This window comes from Gossypium raimondii, chromosome 11, assembly GCF_025698545.1.
Source record: "Gossypium raimondii isolate GPD5lz chromosome 11, ASM2569854v1, whole genome shotgun sequence".
NCBI lineage: Eukaryota > Viridiplantae > Streptophyta > Magnoliopsida > Malvales > Malvaceae > Gossypium > Gossypium raimondii.
In genome coordinates this window covers 20,894,922-20,909,930 of record NC_068575.1, presented here as the reverse complement: position 1 = coordinate 20,909,930, position 15,009 = coordinate 20,894,922, and the positions used below count along the sequence as shown (strand labels likewise).

General features: G+C 32.7%; 1 long non-coding RNA gene across 1 annotated transcript; it reads right to left on the bottom strand.

The window, feature by feature from the left end:
* Nucleotides 1-12,920: 12,920 nt before the first annotated feature.
* On the bottom strand, nt 12,921-14,509 carry LOC105804316 (uncharacterized). The gene is made up of 2 exons (XR_001136879.2): nt 13,998-14,509; nt 12,921-13,872 (listed from the first exon to the last, which is right to left on the bottom strand). It is a non-coding gene; the product is annotated as an uncharacterized LOC105804316 (long non-coding RNA).
* Between the last annotated feature and the right edge of the window lie 500 nt (nt 14,510-15,009).

Genomic DNA, 15,009 nt, shown 5'->3' with positions numbered 1-15,009 from the left:
CATGTCACTACCTTAAGAGACAGAAGAACTACCAACATCGATGGATAGTGTGAGTTGAAAGTTCGATTCGTCCAAATGTCAGCAACAACGATCTACAAAAAATCACAAAAACAAATAAGCTTATAGAGCATAGTAAGAACATAGTAAATCATTTAAACTAACAACAATTGAATACAACTCATATATTACTCGATTTCTAAATTATCGGAGTGTAAAAGCAGGCAATATGTGCAATTGTGGGTATCAAGTACAACAGGGCACCTGTGCAATTGAGGTATCAAGTACAAATAGGGGCACGTATGTGCAAATCAAGGGTACCGAAGTACAAATAGGGGCACGTATGTGCAATTTAGGGGTATCAAAGTCCAAACAGAGGCACGTATGTGCAATTCAAGGGTATCGAAGTACAAACAGGGGCACGTATGTGCAATTCAAGGGTACCGAAGTACAAATAAGGGCACGTATGTGTAATTCAAGAAATAATTAACTATAAGAATTTAATTACATAGCTATAATGTGAAAATACAAGTAGAAATTCAATTACATATTGAAATACTATGAACTTACCTTTGCAACTAACAGCACGTTTGGTTCGCTGTATTGGAATAGAGGCGTAATGGATTAGAGGCGTAATGGATTAGAGGCGTAATGGAATAGAGGCGTAATAGCAAATCAATTGTTTGGTTGAATGTAATGGAATAGAGGCGTAATAGTAATCTTGTGTTTGGTTGAATGGAATAGAGGTGTAATAGCATAATGGAAAAAACTAAAATGACTAGAATACCCTTAGCATAAATTTGTTTGGGTAAATGATTATTGTTATTGTTATTTAAATTTTAATAAGATTATTAATATCAATAATAAATAATTTAATCATATTTAAACATAATTATTATTAAATATATTATAATTAAAATATATAATTTAATAAAATTCTTAATAGTCAATATTCTTATATGAATTTACTCAAATCATAATATATGATACTATAAAATATAAATTAACATAATTATTATTAAATATATTATAATTAAAATCTATAATTTAATAAAATTCTTAATAATTAATAATCTTATATGAATTTACTCAAATCATAATATATGATACTATAAAAGATAATTTAACATAATTATTATTAAATATATTTTAATTAAAATATATAATTTAATAAAATTCTAATAATCAATATTCTTATATGAATTTACTAAAATCATAATATATGATACTATAAAATATAATTTAAAATAATTAATATTAAATATATTTTAATTAAAATATATGATTTAATAAAATTTAAAATAATGATCTAGATTCAAATTTAAGAATTATTTACATGAACAAAAATATAATATTTGTTTCTAAGTTAATTATTTTAATAAAATAATTAAATATTTATATAACAAATGTTCTCATCTTTTGGTATTTTTATATGCAATTTTAAAGATTGAATCCAAACTTAAAAGAATATTTATTTGTAAGCATTTCACCGATTTACTTCAACTCAATTATTGATTAATTTTTAATAAACATAAATTCAATAACCATTACTATTATCTTCGAATATTGTCTTGAATTTTAGACAATTTTTTATTTTGAGAAAGGAGTTCATCATAAATGCATCACCCTTGTCTAGTTCTCTAACCAAAGCGGGATAAATGAATGGAACAAAAGAATGCAAGTAAAAAATAATGTATCTATCGAACCTTGCATTTCGTGGCTTAAATAAAGCATATGTCCCGATCCATGATCACACAATTTTGAGACAAGATTGGAAGTTCATTGTAGTTTAGATAATTGATTTATACATGGAATTATTTCAAGTGTTGTTTACCTCGATCCTATAGGTCGATATACCACAGACTTGCTATTTCCAAAGTTGAAAACTACCCTCACGATCGTTAATGTATTAACAAAAATAATAAGACATGATGTAACTATCCAAGATGTGGGTTCGCTACCGCTCTACTCATCCAACATCTCAACCACGAGAGCATCTTGCACAAGTTAAAAGCGAGAATGGTGAGGGATGATATTGTTTATATACATATATATAGAGAGAGAGATTGAAGTTCATGGAGATGAAAAAATCGAGAGAGACCTCATCATTCTCTTCAAAGTAGATTCCATCAACTGCACTTTTCTCTGGAACTCCCATCCTAAACTATTTTCAAGCGACTCTTTTAATTTCCTTGTCTGCAAAATTCACATATATTGAAACTCAGGATTTTCACTTCACATAATTTACTTATACCGTGCCGCTTGCAAATAAATAATTGCAGGGACTAAAAGTCATCCACATTCTCCCATCGATACTAGCCAAATCACCCAAAGATTTTAAGGGTTTTCATATACACAGATTCAGCGGTCTTTATATCTAACAATCAGGTTTAATTAGTTAAAGATTGAAGATAAAAAGTACTATATGAATAATAAGCCTAGTCTCCATTTGTCACCATTGACTCCTTTTAAGAGGAGCAAAAAAAAAAAGGAAAGGGATAACTATACAGAAGAAATAGGTGAAGTGTAAAAACCTTCCTAGTTCGTAACATGTTTTGGCAAGTATAAAATTGGTAAGAATTGAAACCTAGAAAAGCCAGGCTTAGAACACATACCCATGAGAGAAGATCTCCATCAACCACTGAAGCATCTTGCACTAACGAAAAGAAATCCTGTGATTCCACCATCAAACTACTTATCAATTTTGGTGTAGGCTAATGTTACTAAAAAAAGGTTAATAATAGATACAGATTCGTTTTCTACAAAGATATACAAAAGCAATGCATCAAAGCAAGCCAGCCATTACTAAATACAACAGCCTCCAAGACTCAACAACCAAAAATACTAAGAAGGGGGAGAGCGAAGAACCACCACAGAGGAAATGAGGCAGTATCATACATCTAGCAGCAACCACGAACAAGATTTTGTCTAAAACTTCTGCATAATGGGTAAAAAGATTCCTAAAAACCTGATTGTCAAGAAGGTGACATAGACCTCTGGAAGTTGTAATCTGAAAAGATTCTTATCATTTTATGAAAATAAGTGGTACAAAAGGTGTTTGAGGAAGAAGTGAGGTGTAAGTCAATTCATTCCATGTTTTCCTCTCAATGAAGGGAACAGATAAATCAATTGTGTGAAAAATACTTGAAAATATAAACTCCATATACTACCTTCTCTCCATATTTGATTCAGGAAGCATATAAGACACAACAAACATTACTTCAAGATGCACCAAATACAGTTAACACAATCTCCAAACTATTCAAATATACAATATGGTTTTATTAACAAGATACTAAACCACTAGACCACTGCAAAAGAGCATGTATAATATGATCTTATTAAAAAAGTACAACAGAGCTACCTCTCATTGTGAAGAGCAAAGAGAACGAATCAAATAAATTGACTTGAAAGCGACCAACCAAAATGGCTACATTGTCAACTTATAAATACAGAGAACAAGGTTCACAATGTTTTGCATGACAAATAGAACAATATATAATATGAACTCCCACGAGCTTTATTCCACAAATAAAACTCGCATGCCAACCACTAATTGAATGCAAGTGGAATCTATCATTAAAGAACATGGAGAAAAATCCAACAATAATCCAAAAGGCTATTTTTAGCATGACGCTGGAAGGGAGACATTTATTTTCCGATCGAATAGTCACTTTGGTTGTGCTATCTGCAGAAACTTGCAAGAACAACCAAACAGGAAAAATAAAACGAAAGAAACAAGAATATTAACCTCCTCTTGATCAAACAAAAACTCCTCTTCATCAAGTCCAGCTGCAGGTAAATCCTCATCCTCATGCCCTCCCAATTCAACTTCCTCGAGAACATCGTTTCCAAAAAATGCATATTGTGATGCATCAAATACTGCACCTCCTGCATAATAGAAAGGTTAAGCACCTCCTGCATAATAGAAAGGTTAACTTTACTGAAATGAGCTCTTCATAAAGAAGAAAACACATCATAAGAAAAATATCATTTCACTAAAAATCAGTAGCAACACGTAATCATTAAAAAACTTTCTAATTCAATGGGGTGAATGGGGTAATTGAGATGGGCGCAAGTTAACACCCTTTGTGTATCCAAGGGCCCGATATTTCTCAAAATGTACAAAAGCGACTTCTCCAATTCAATCATAATTCAAATAAATCGTGCTTATTTCCATCACTAAAAATATTCAAACCAAAGTCAATTCAATTGAAAGTCAAACACCAAAGACACTGAAATCATTAACGGCATGATTTAGTAGCCAAATTCAAACTTATAATTACTAATCTGGAAAATGTCCAGGCCAACATGAAACAAAGTTGCTACTTAAAAACCAAAAATTGTTCACATATGGAAACGACATTTGACTTCTAACTGAATCAAACAGTGTTACCACAATTGTTTTAGCAACAAAAGCCTGCCTTTAGCATTGAAAACACAATACTTAAGGATCTAATTTCATTTCCTCCTAACCTGTTATACATTTGATCTCAGAAGAACGGTAACTCCTCCACCACAAAGGTTTCAAATTTTACTCTAAGCTTAAAGCCAACCAAAAGAGAAGAAAACAAAGCTAATTTTATCCCCAAAATGCATAAACCAAGTAAATTAAAGCAAAATGAATCGAATATCAACCTTTATCAAGATCGTTAATTGCTTAAGATCCTCGAAGCATCCATTTTATATGCACTTCAAAATTACCACGCAATAGGAAACCCAAAACAGAAAACCCTAATAATTAACTGAACCTCACAATCTAATTGTTTCTTTTTTAAAAAATCTAAAATCTAAACTCTAACAAGAAAAAGAATTACAAGAAAAATGGCGAAAAAATGGTTTGAAAAGCAAGAACCCTTAGCAAAGAAAAAATGTTTGGTAGAGAGAAGATCGTATGTATTTCATGGAAAGGAAATAGTTTTCTTTTTCTTTCTTTCAGATCAAATTTTTGAGATAAATAGAGAGAGGAGAGGAACCTTCTAAGAGAAAGCGAAGGAAATTTCTTGTAGCGATTGAGTCGATAGAAAAAGAGTTTGATTAACATCAATTGGCTTGAGTTTGAGAGCGGTATAAGGAAGCATCAATTTTCTCACAAGCGATCCGAGACGGTGGAAATTTGGTTCAAGAAAACTGCTATTGATGTTGGGAGGAGAGGGTGGGGTGGAGCAGCAGATTTTGGTCGGGAGGTAAAAGCAGACGATTAGCTAATCCTTACTTTTAGAACGGAATGGCTAATCGTTGTTGAAGCAGAGAAAATGAGGAATACATCCGTGTTATAATAGGCCTGTAATAGGCAATACATCAAACCAAACACGGGATTAAGTGGGGATTAGTGGGGCCCACGGAATAGGGGTGTAATGGCTAATTCATTACACCAAACCAAACATGGTGTAAAGCGTAGAAATATGATCCAGCTAATCTGTGATTTTCGTCTTTCCCTGATTTAAATCCGGTTGAGATTTATCTTGATCTAAATAAATAATTACATTCAATTAAGTGTTTAATCAATCTCAAAATTCAATTCAATTAATAATTCACATTTATGCATATTTACCCTTTGACCCTAAATATTTTAAATTTTCTCGATTTAGTCCCTAAGCTCATAAATTGAAATTTAAGCATTTTAATCCTCATCTCATGCTAGAAAAATTCTCTAGGGACATCTACTAGCTCATACAAATCACCATTTCATAAATTTAACTTAAACTTTTACTACTTTTATAAATAAGTCCCTAAATGAAATTTTCATAAAAAAATTCCTTTACAAAACTTGTTTATTTAACTATAAGGACTCAAAATCTTCCATCAAACATAAAAAATCATGCAAAAACAACCATAGCAAAATCCTAACTCTTTAACAATTTTGGAAATTAGTCCCTGGGCTACCTAGATTAAGCTATAATGATCTTGAAAACATAAAAATCATTAAAAACGGGACTTTGAATCATACCATGCAAAGACTTGAACTTGCCAAAATTTCAAAGCTTGAATATAGCTTCTTCTTTCCCTATTTTTGGTGGATAAATCTTTTAGAAAGATGATACCACACTTTTGTTTGTTTAATTTTAAGTTGATTGATTAACTTACATTTTTAACCTTAGTTATTTACTTTAATATTCACTTAAACCATGTCCAATATTGTCCACTAACCTTATGAATGATATTATTACCATTTAAGTCCACTCACATTTAAATTTTATAACAATTTGATACCTTTAGTTACTAGAACTCAACTTTTGCATCTTTTATAATTTAGTCCTTTTTACGTAATTAAGCATGCGAACGTCAACACTTCTTAACGAAATTTTAATACGATCCCACTAGCATCCCATAGACATTAAAATAATAAAAAAATAATAATTTAATCATCGAATTTGTGGTCCCAAAATCACTATTCCGATTTAAATAAAAATAGACTGTTACAACTATCATCATCAACTTCCTACTCCTTTCAAAACCTTCAAGTGCTCCTCCTAGAGACAGTCTTTCTAATAACCAACCTCAAGAATACGAATTTGAAAGGCTTTTTTCAAACCTCAATCAAGCCATTTTCAAGAGAGAACCCAGTATATATATTGTCCTTTTAATTTCTGATTTTGTATTTCAAATTTTCCCCAAAAAATTACAAAAATGGCTTTTCTTATGGGCTGCTTTTTTTGGTGATCTAGAAACATGAAATGTTTAGCAGAGGGAAATGGATGGTGAGGGAGAGGGAGAGGGTCGGATTCTGTTTTGGCAAAGCAAACACATGGGTTGCATTTTTTCTTTATTTTTCTTTCTTCTTCTTCTTCTACTGCAAGTTAATGGAGGATGGTATAGAGACCGTCGTTTCCACATGGGATGCCAACATGGCAAGTTAACCACCTCAGCTATTTGTTACGTCTGTAACGATAGTGACCAATTTGTCATTTTTCAAAATTTGAGTGACTGAATTGAAATCAAAATGACTGCTTTGTCAGCTACATCAAAATTGAGTGACTGTTGGTGTAATTTGCCCTTATTTTATTAAAGTTTGTAATTAAAATTGAATTTTTTTTTGAAGATTACTACACAATTTTGATTTTTTTTCTACCCATTTTACATGATTTGTTTATTTGATTTTAATAATTAGAAATTAAATTAAATTATAAAATATTGAAAATAAAAAATACTTAAAATTTTATTTTATAAAAAATTAAGGTCTCGTTTGGTTTGATAAAATATTTTTTTTATTTTCATTTTAAAAAATGGTTTTTAATTTTAATCGAAAAATATGTGGTCAAACTTCTATACTTGGAAATACGTGGGGGGATGTCTTAGAAATTGGTGAATTGGGTGGGGATAATAATTGCTTCGTTAGTGGTCAGACTTCTACTCTTGGGAAGTTAAGGGTTAATTCAAATGCTTTTGATGCCAACAATGAGATCGTACTGTTGGACTCTTTTAACCCAAGTTCTCAAGATGAGATTTTGGACGGAAAAATCTCTTCTTTAGCAGCCGAAGACGTTTGTATTATGGGCCTTTGCTTGATGGTGAAGTTAGATCTCCCATTCGGGCTAGAGAAGACTTGGAGGTGGATCGGTCTTCACTTCACTCCTAACAATGCGGATGGGAGCATCATGTGTAATGTTCTTATTCCTAACAATTTTATTGAGACGAAGGATCATTGTGAGATTGAAGAACAGAGGTCCGATGAAGTCATTCCTTCAAAAGTTAGAAGAGTGAGGACTCTTTTCGAGATTGAGGAGAAAAGTATTTCTCGGGTTAAGAAAAATTGGAGAGGTAGGAAATGCAACAACAAAATCCCAAAACCATGTTCTCCTATGAGTCAGCTTTCAGATTCGGAATTTTAAAATCGAAAAAAGAAGCTATGGAATGAGGCTTCGGACGCTTTGGAATTGGGTAAGAAGTTGGGTTTACGTGTTATCGGTAATGAAAATGAGGTGATAAAAGAATTGATTCAGGATTCTTCTTCGATAAGTTCGAACTCTACTATTATTAGACGTATTTAATACTTGTTGGTGAACGTAAGATTTTGGGTCATTCAACATCTTCCTAGAGAATGAAACAAAATTGCTGACTGTTTAGCCAAAATGGCTTTGGAAACAAACCAAGGATTGAAGATATTTGAGGAGATTTCAAGGGAGGTGTTAGCAATTTTTCCTATTGCCCATTCGAGTGACAGTCTTGCACAGAGGAACATTATGTAATTAGTTTTATTTGTTTATTCTACTTACTAAAACAAAAAGAATTGATTCAAATTGAAGAAAAACTAGGCTCGAGCTTAAAAAGTTAGTCTGGATACCTTACATGGATCTAACCTATCCCGATCCATGAGCATCTCTATATATAACATCCTAAATAATTTAACTTGTGAAAACATGTATTGCAAAAACCAACTTTTTAATGCGGTGAAAAATCCTAAAATTTAATCCACAAAAAAGAAAAATCAAAACCAATAACTATTTAAATCCGTAAATAAAATATCAAGTCTATTGATATGATTTAGGCCTAGTTTAGGAATGTTTCTCAAAAGCTAAAATCTTCGGCTTATGAAAAAAGTGCTTCTGTGCCAATTTTTAGTTTGGGAGAAGCACTTTTTCTCTTAAAAAACAGCTTGATTAAGAATAAATTTATCCCAAAAAATAAAAAACACTTTTGAGAAACACTACTAAATTAACCTTTATTTTTGAGAGTCGACTACCCTGTTATCTCTTCTAGTGTATAACATACGTTTTGGTTGGTCTAATTAATTAGACCTCAAATCCAAGTTGATGCAAATTGTATTTAATTAAATTAGTTGGTAATACCATGAATTGAAGCCAAAGCATTACATTAATTTCCTTGTAATGCTACATTATTTTATGTAGTCCTTATCATGGCTCAAACTATTAGGGGAAAAAGCAGAAGATTCAGGGGGTGGTCTTTCTTTATATATATTTAGATAGCTTTCAATGTCTTTTTTAGGTAGTCAACATGGAATTTACATTTTCTTTTTGTTTCCGTTTCATATTCATCATTTCATTTGATATGTAATATAAATAATATATATTTCTTTCGCTTCAAATACAACCATCAATCTTACACGAAAAAATTATTAGGTAAGCTCTTTTTATTACATCAACCATGTTTTATAAATAAAATAAGAAGTACAAAATATTGCAGCAACCAATATTTTTATAATCGAACTAATAGTTAAATTGATCAAATTATCAATTTTTATATGACCAGTTAGTTCAATTTGATAAAAGAATTATTAAAAATAAAAGATTTAATTAAATAAAATAAAAACAGTGCAGGGCCTTGCTCAATGGTGTAATGGTAGTGCATGTCAATTATTCAATTGTTCCCATTTAACTTTTATTTAATTGAAATAATTGCAATTTTGTCCCATTTCAAAAGTTCAAAATTTAATTTAAGTCCTTTAGCTTTGACCCTAAATTTTAAAATTGTATCTCAATCGTTCTCACATAAATCCTAGTTTCACCCTTATTTATTAATTTACACATCAATTAATTCAACCTCATTTTTCAAACTAATGTACTGACGAATCCAATCCCAACCTGCAACTATCTGAGGTTTCTTTGTTTTTTTCCCGAGTATGTTGTCCTGTTGTCTCTTTTAGTCTAAAGCATGTGTTTTGATTGGTGTAATTAGTTAAACATCAAAATTGTATTTAATTAAGTTAGTTGGTTTAGGTAATATCATGAATTAAAGCCCAGCATTACATTAATTTCCTCGTCATGCTACATTATTTTATGTAGGTTTTTTTTTTTTTTTGGAAAAGCACTTACCTAATTCATTATTTCATATATATATATAGCACTTGTCAAGGACTTTCTTTATAAATTATTGAAAGCTCTTTTCTTGGAATCTACCTTATTTACATTCCATTTCATTTGGTAGAAATATATATTTTTCTAACTTTAAATACAACCATCAATTCTATGCAATAAGAATTATTAGATAAGCTGACAAGAATATTCAAAAGTTGATTTTCATAATGTAGAATTGGTTAGCTGGTATTTTGAAAACCAATTATTCTGTCTTTTGACATGAGCTCTCCGTCTGTTGCTTTTGTACTTTTTTTTTCTTATTTTTGTCATTTTCTTAGAATCATTCAGTTGAGAGATATAGAGGACGAACTAGCAACTTTTGAATCTAGTGGATGAGGAAGAGGATGCGTTCTGTGAGGACGCCTTAGTGGTAGATAATGAGTACAAGTATTGTCTGGTAGGACTTTGCTTAACAGATAGCACAGTTCACTTCCTTTCATTAAGAAATACCATGGCCGAACTATGGCACCCACTTGGAGGCATCTTTATTTCAGATCTTGGAGAGAGAAGATGCCTATTACGTTTCTTTCATGATATTGATATTAATAGAGTACTAGTGGGTACCCCTTAGTTTTTTAACAACCATTTGTTAATCCTGCATAAGATTCAACCTGGTGAAGATCCTATTTTGGTGCCACTATCAACCTCTGAATTTTGGATTCAAATCCATGATTTACCCACAGGGATGATGACTGAAGTAATGGCCAAGAAATTTGGAAATTTTCTGTGGCAATTTGTGGAATATGATGCCTCTATCCCGACAATAGGGATTCAGAAATTCATGTGCATTAGAGTCCGCCTGAATGTGACTATGTCATTGAAACGAAAAAAGAAAATCTTGATTGGGAAGGAACGAGTGGTTTATGCATGGTTCTAATATGAGAAGTTGAGTTTATTTTGTTTCATTTACTGTAGGCTTGGGCATGAGGAAAGCTTTTTCCCGTTAAGAACAAAAATTGATCCCTCAAGAATTATTTTTGGCTAGGATATTTCGCTCAGGGCGGTAGCAAAATGTCGGAATTCCTCGATAACTAAGTGGCTACGGGAAGCTGATGGCTCGACCAGTAAACAGTTGGAAAAAGAAAGTGGATCTACTGGGAATAATTTTGGGATGGAGAGAGTTACTGGGCATGATTGGAGGAGGGATGTTGAGAAATCTTATACTAATCTTAATTTTATGCCTCTTGGATATGGAAAGGAGGCCTGTTTCAAGGGATATGCTAATATCCATAATATGAAAAATAGAAGGATTTTAGGGGAAGTTTCTAAAAATGGGCCTATGAAACTAATTTTGGTTTCTGAAAATAAACCCCTTGAAACCGTAGAAAGAAAGAAACGGAAGCGAATGGTGGGTGGTGGAAATGTCAGATCTGTAAAAGTTATGGAGGAAAACACCCAAGATCAATCAGCTAGCTCTGAAGGGCGGAGCAGCCGAATGCAATGAGGTTCATTAATTGGAATATTTATGGATTAGGGAGACCACGAATGGTTAATTGGCTTCGAAAAAAATTGAGATCCTTAAATCCCCAAGTTTTGTTTATTATAGAAATAAAAGTTTGTTAAAAAAAGATAGAAGTGATTCAATCGAAATGCGATTTTAGTAGTGGTATTGATGTTGATGCAATAGGTACTAAAGGCGGTTTATCCTTGTGTTGGAAAGACAATACTGCGATTAGTCTGAGAAGTTATTCCCATTTTCATATTGATGTGGATGTTCATGATCCTGAGAAGGACAAGAACTAGAGACTCACAGGGTTTTATGGGAACCTGGATGAACGACAGAAAAGTACGTCTTGGGAGTTACTTCGGCGGTTGAATCATGGGCAATAAAGACCTTGGCTGGTGGTTGGAGATTTCAATAAGATCACAAGCTTATTCGGAAAAAAAAGGTGGGAGACTTAGATCGGAGCGTCAAATGGCGACATTTAGTAACGTCTTGGAGGAATGTGGTTTGACTGATCTTGGTTTTTATGGTAGATGGTACACATAAGAGCAAGGAAAATTTTGTACTACTAATATTCGGGAAAGATTTGATCGGGCTTTTGCGAATTTAGAATGATGGAATCCTTTCTTAAAATACATAGTTGAACACCTAAGCCATTCTATTGTGGATTCTTATGGAAAGCATGTACATACTAGACATTGCCCAAGTAAGTTGTTTCGATTTGAGGCTACTTGGTGTCTTGATTCGTCTTTTGAGGAGGAAATACAAAATCATTTGGCTACCTCCAATACTAACATTCCTGAAAAGCTGGTTAAATTGGGGAAAAAAACTTCAATACTAGGCCCGTATGAAATCTCATGAACACAAGAAAAATAAGGAGTTGGAAAGTTGCCTACTTGAACTTTTTAACTTTGATCCGACGGATGATAATCTGGCTGGGATAACAAATGTTTAGATGGGTTTAAACTAGGAAGTAGATAAAGAGAAAATTTACTGGCAACAACGTGCTCAAATTAATTGGCTAAAAAATGGGGACCGAAACATAAGTTTCTTCCACAAGGTCATTACTAGTCACCGTTCTCGATATGAGCAAAGCGTAGGATGGTTGGTAGGAGGAAAAAAATGGGCTTTTACCAATTATATTGATCGATTTAGGAAAAGGATTGAGGGGTGGAGTATCTGTTATCTCTCTATGGGTGGTAAAGAGGTTTTTCTTAAATCTGTTCTACAAGAAATCCCAATCTATGCAATGTAGTGTTTTTCTTTACCAAAAATTTTATGCCAAAATACTAAATCTGCTAGGGGTGTTCATTGGAGCACTTGGAGTTCATTATATAAGCCCAAAAGTGAGGTTGGCATGGGTTTCAAAGACTTATTTATGTTTAATAAAGCTTTGTTGGCTAAGCAAGCATGGAGGTTGTTTTCTCAACCGAATTGTTTGTTAGCCAAAGTTTTTAAGAGTCGTTATTATCCTTTATGTAATTTTATGTCGGTAGAAGTAAGCTCTAACCCTTCACCACCTGGCGAAGTATATGTAGTACCTGAAATCTAATTGAGAATGGGCTAATTTGTCGTATCGGGAGTGGAGAAGCTGTGAACATTTGGAACGATCCTTGGCTATCGAGTCTTGGGAATACTAGAGTGTTAGTTAATTCTATTAATCCTTATTGGATAACTGTAAGTTAGTTGATTGATAAAGAAACAATTACCTGGAAGAAGGCTAAAATTTTAGACATATTTGGCACCAATCAAGCTGAGCGTATCTTCAAGATCCCTCTCTCTTGTATACGATTAAATGACATGTTGGGCTGGAGGCATGAGGCAACCGGGGAATACGCAGTAAAAAGTGGGTAAAAAGTCCTAATTTCAGAACATCTACATTCTACTAATCAGATTCCTACTGCTACACCCCACATTTACAAAGAATTTTACAACTCTCTATGGAAATTACAACTACCAGAAAAAATAAATATACATGTGTGAAGACTGTTTAATAATTTTTTGCCTCATTTCATCAATTTAGCCAAGTGTAGATTGACCGGAGATGTTTTGTGTCCACTGTGCAACAACCCATTGGAGGATGCTAATCATCTGAGTTAGACTTGTCAAGTACTTCAGCAATTGTGGAAACACTTACAAATTTTGAGTAACCAAAGGGTGGATTCCTCAAATTATAAAGATTGGTTAGCACAAATGTTTATTGTAAAGAATAAAAGACAGCGAATGCTAATGGCTATATCTTACTAGGCTCTTTGGTTTAGAAGAAACAAGTTGGTTTATGAAGGACAGAAAGGTTCTGTCAAGATATTTTGGGATTTATATAGGGGTACATGCAGGAGCTAAATCAGACTTAGAATCCTTTTCATTTTATGAAACCTATGATGAAGGAACTATGGCGACCTCCAAATACTGATGTTATTAAACTAAACTTTGGTGCTTCTTTTAATACAGATACATACACTTCAATTGCAGCAGTTCTGGCTTGAAATAACAAAGGTCAGATTATGGGGTCCTGTGCTTACCCTTATGATGGAGTCCAAGATGCTTTTGTGGCAGAAGCTAGGGCTTGCGAGAGAGTCTTACTCTTTGCAGCTGAAATGGGTTTCCTTAAGATTTCTGTAGAATGAGACTCCTTGACAATCATCAGAAAGATCAAATAAAAAAAAGAAGACAAATCGATCCTCCGACCGGTGATTCTAAGTATCTACGACTTATGAAGAAGGTTCGAGGAGATATCTTACCATTTCATTTCAAGAGAAGTAAATAAGGCTGCCCATATGTTGGCTAAGAAGGGACATCGGTATCAAGCACCATGTTTTTGGGTTGAAAAAGCCCTAGATCCAGTTGAGAAGATGACAATTGTGGACTGGAACAACTGGATTTGCCAATATTCGATAATATTAAGGTTTTTTTTTCAGAAGCTTGAGAATGGAAAAGGTTCACTCTGAATCTCCACGGTCTTGTTTCTCTCAAGCTTTTGCCTCTTCTACTATGGTTGATGGTTTTTTAGCTTTGTTTGAAGAGGTTTTGGCTGGTATTTCTCTGGTTTCTCTCTATGGTAGTTTAGGGGAAGGCTCTATTTTGGTTCGTTTATAGTTTTTTACTGTGGGTTTTGTTTTAGGCATTTTAATATCTGTTTGTTATTTAGTTGTGTGTGGCTGTTTGCTTTTCATCTTTAAGTGGCTTTAGTGTGCTGTTTGATTTGCTTGTAACGTCTTTTCATCTGTTTTGTAACATCTTTCAGGGTGTTAGTCTTTATTGAGCCCCTAAAACATTTAATGAATATCAGCTTTACATTTAAAAAAAAAGAATTATTAGATAAGCTTCTTATGACATAAGTTACGATCCCATTTAATCATTAAATGTCATATAAGATTATTTTTACATGTTATTATTGAATAGAAATTTTCAAAAAACAAATTATTCAAAAATTTATTTCTCCTTCTTTTGTGTCTAGATAGCCATCAAAGTTTTTATTTTCATCATTTTCCTTTATTCTTGAAAAACTTTCAATTTGCACTAGGTTCCAATTATTTTCAAAGAGATAATTTGGTTTACTATAAAATAGTTTCATTCTAACAAAGGCTAGAACAAAATCAAAGAAAACAAATTAAATCCAAAGTAAAACAAGTAGCAAAGTAATGAGAGATAACACACAATATTTATTAACGCAATTCGAATTCATTAAGTCTACCTTGTAATGCCTCGTTTAGAGAATGCTTTTATTGAACAATTCATCCTATACAACTATTG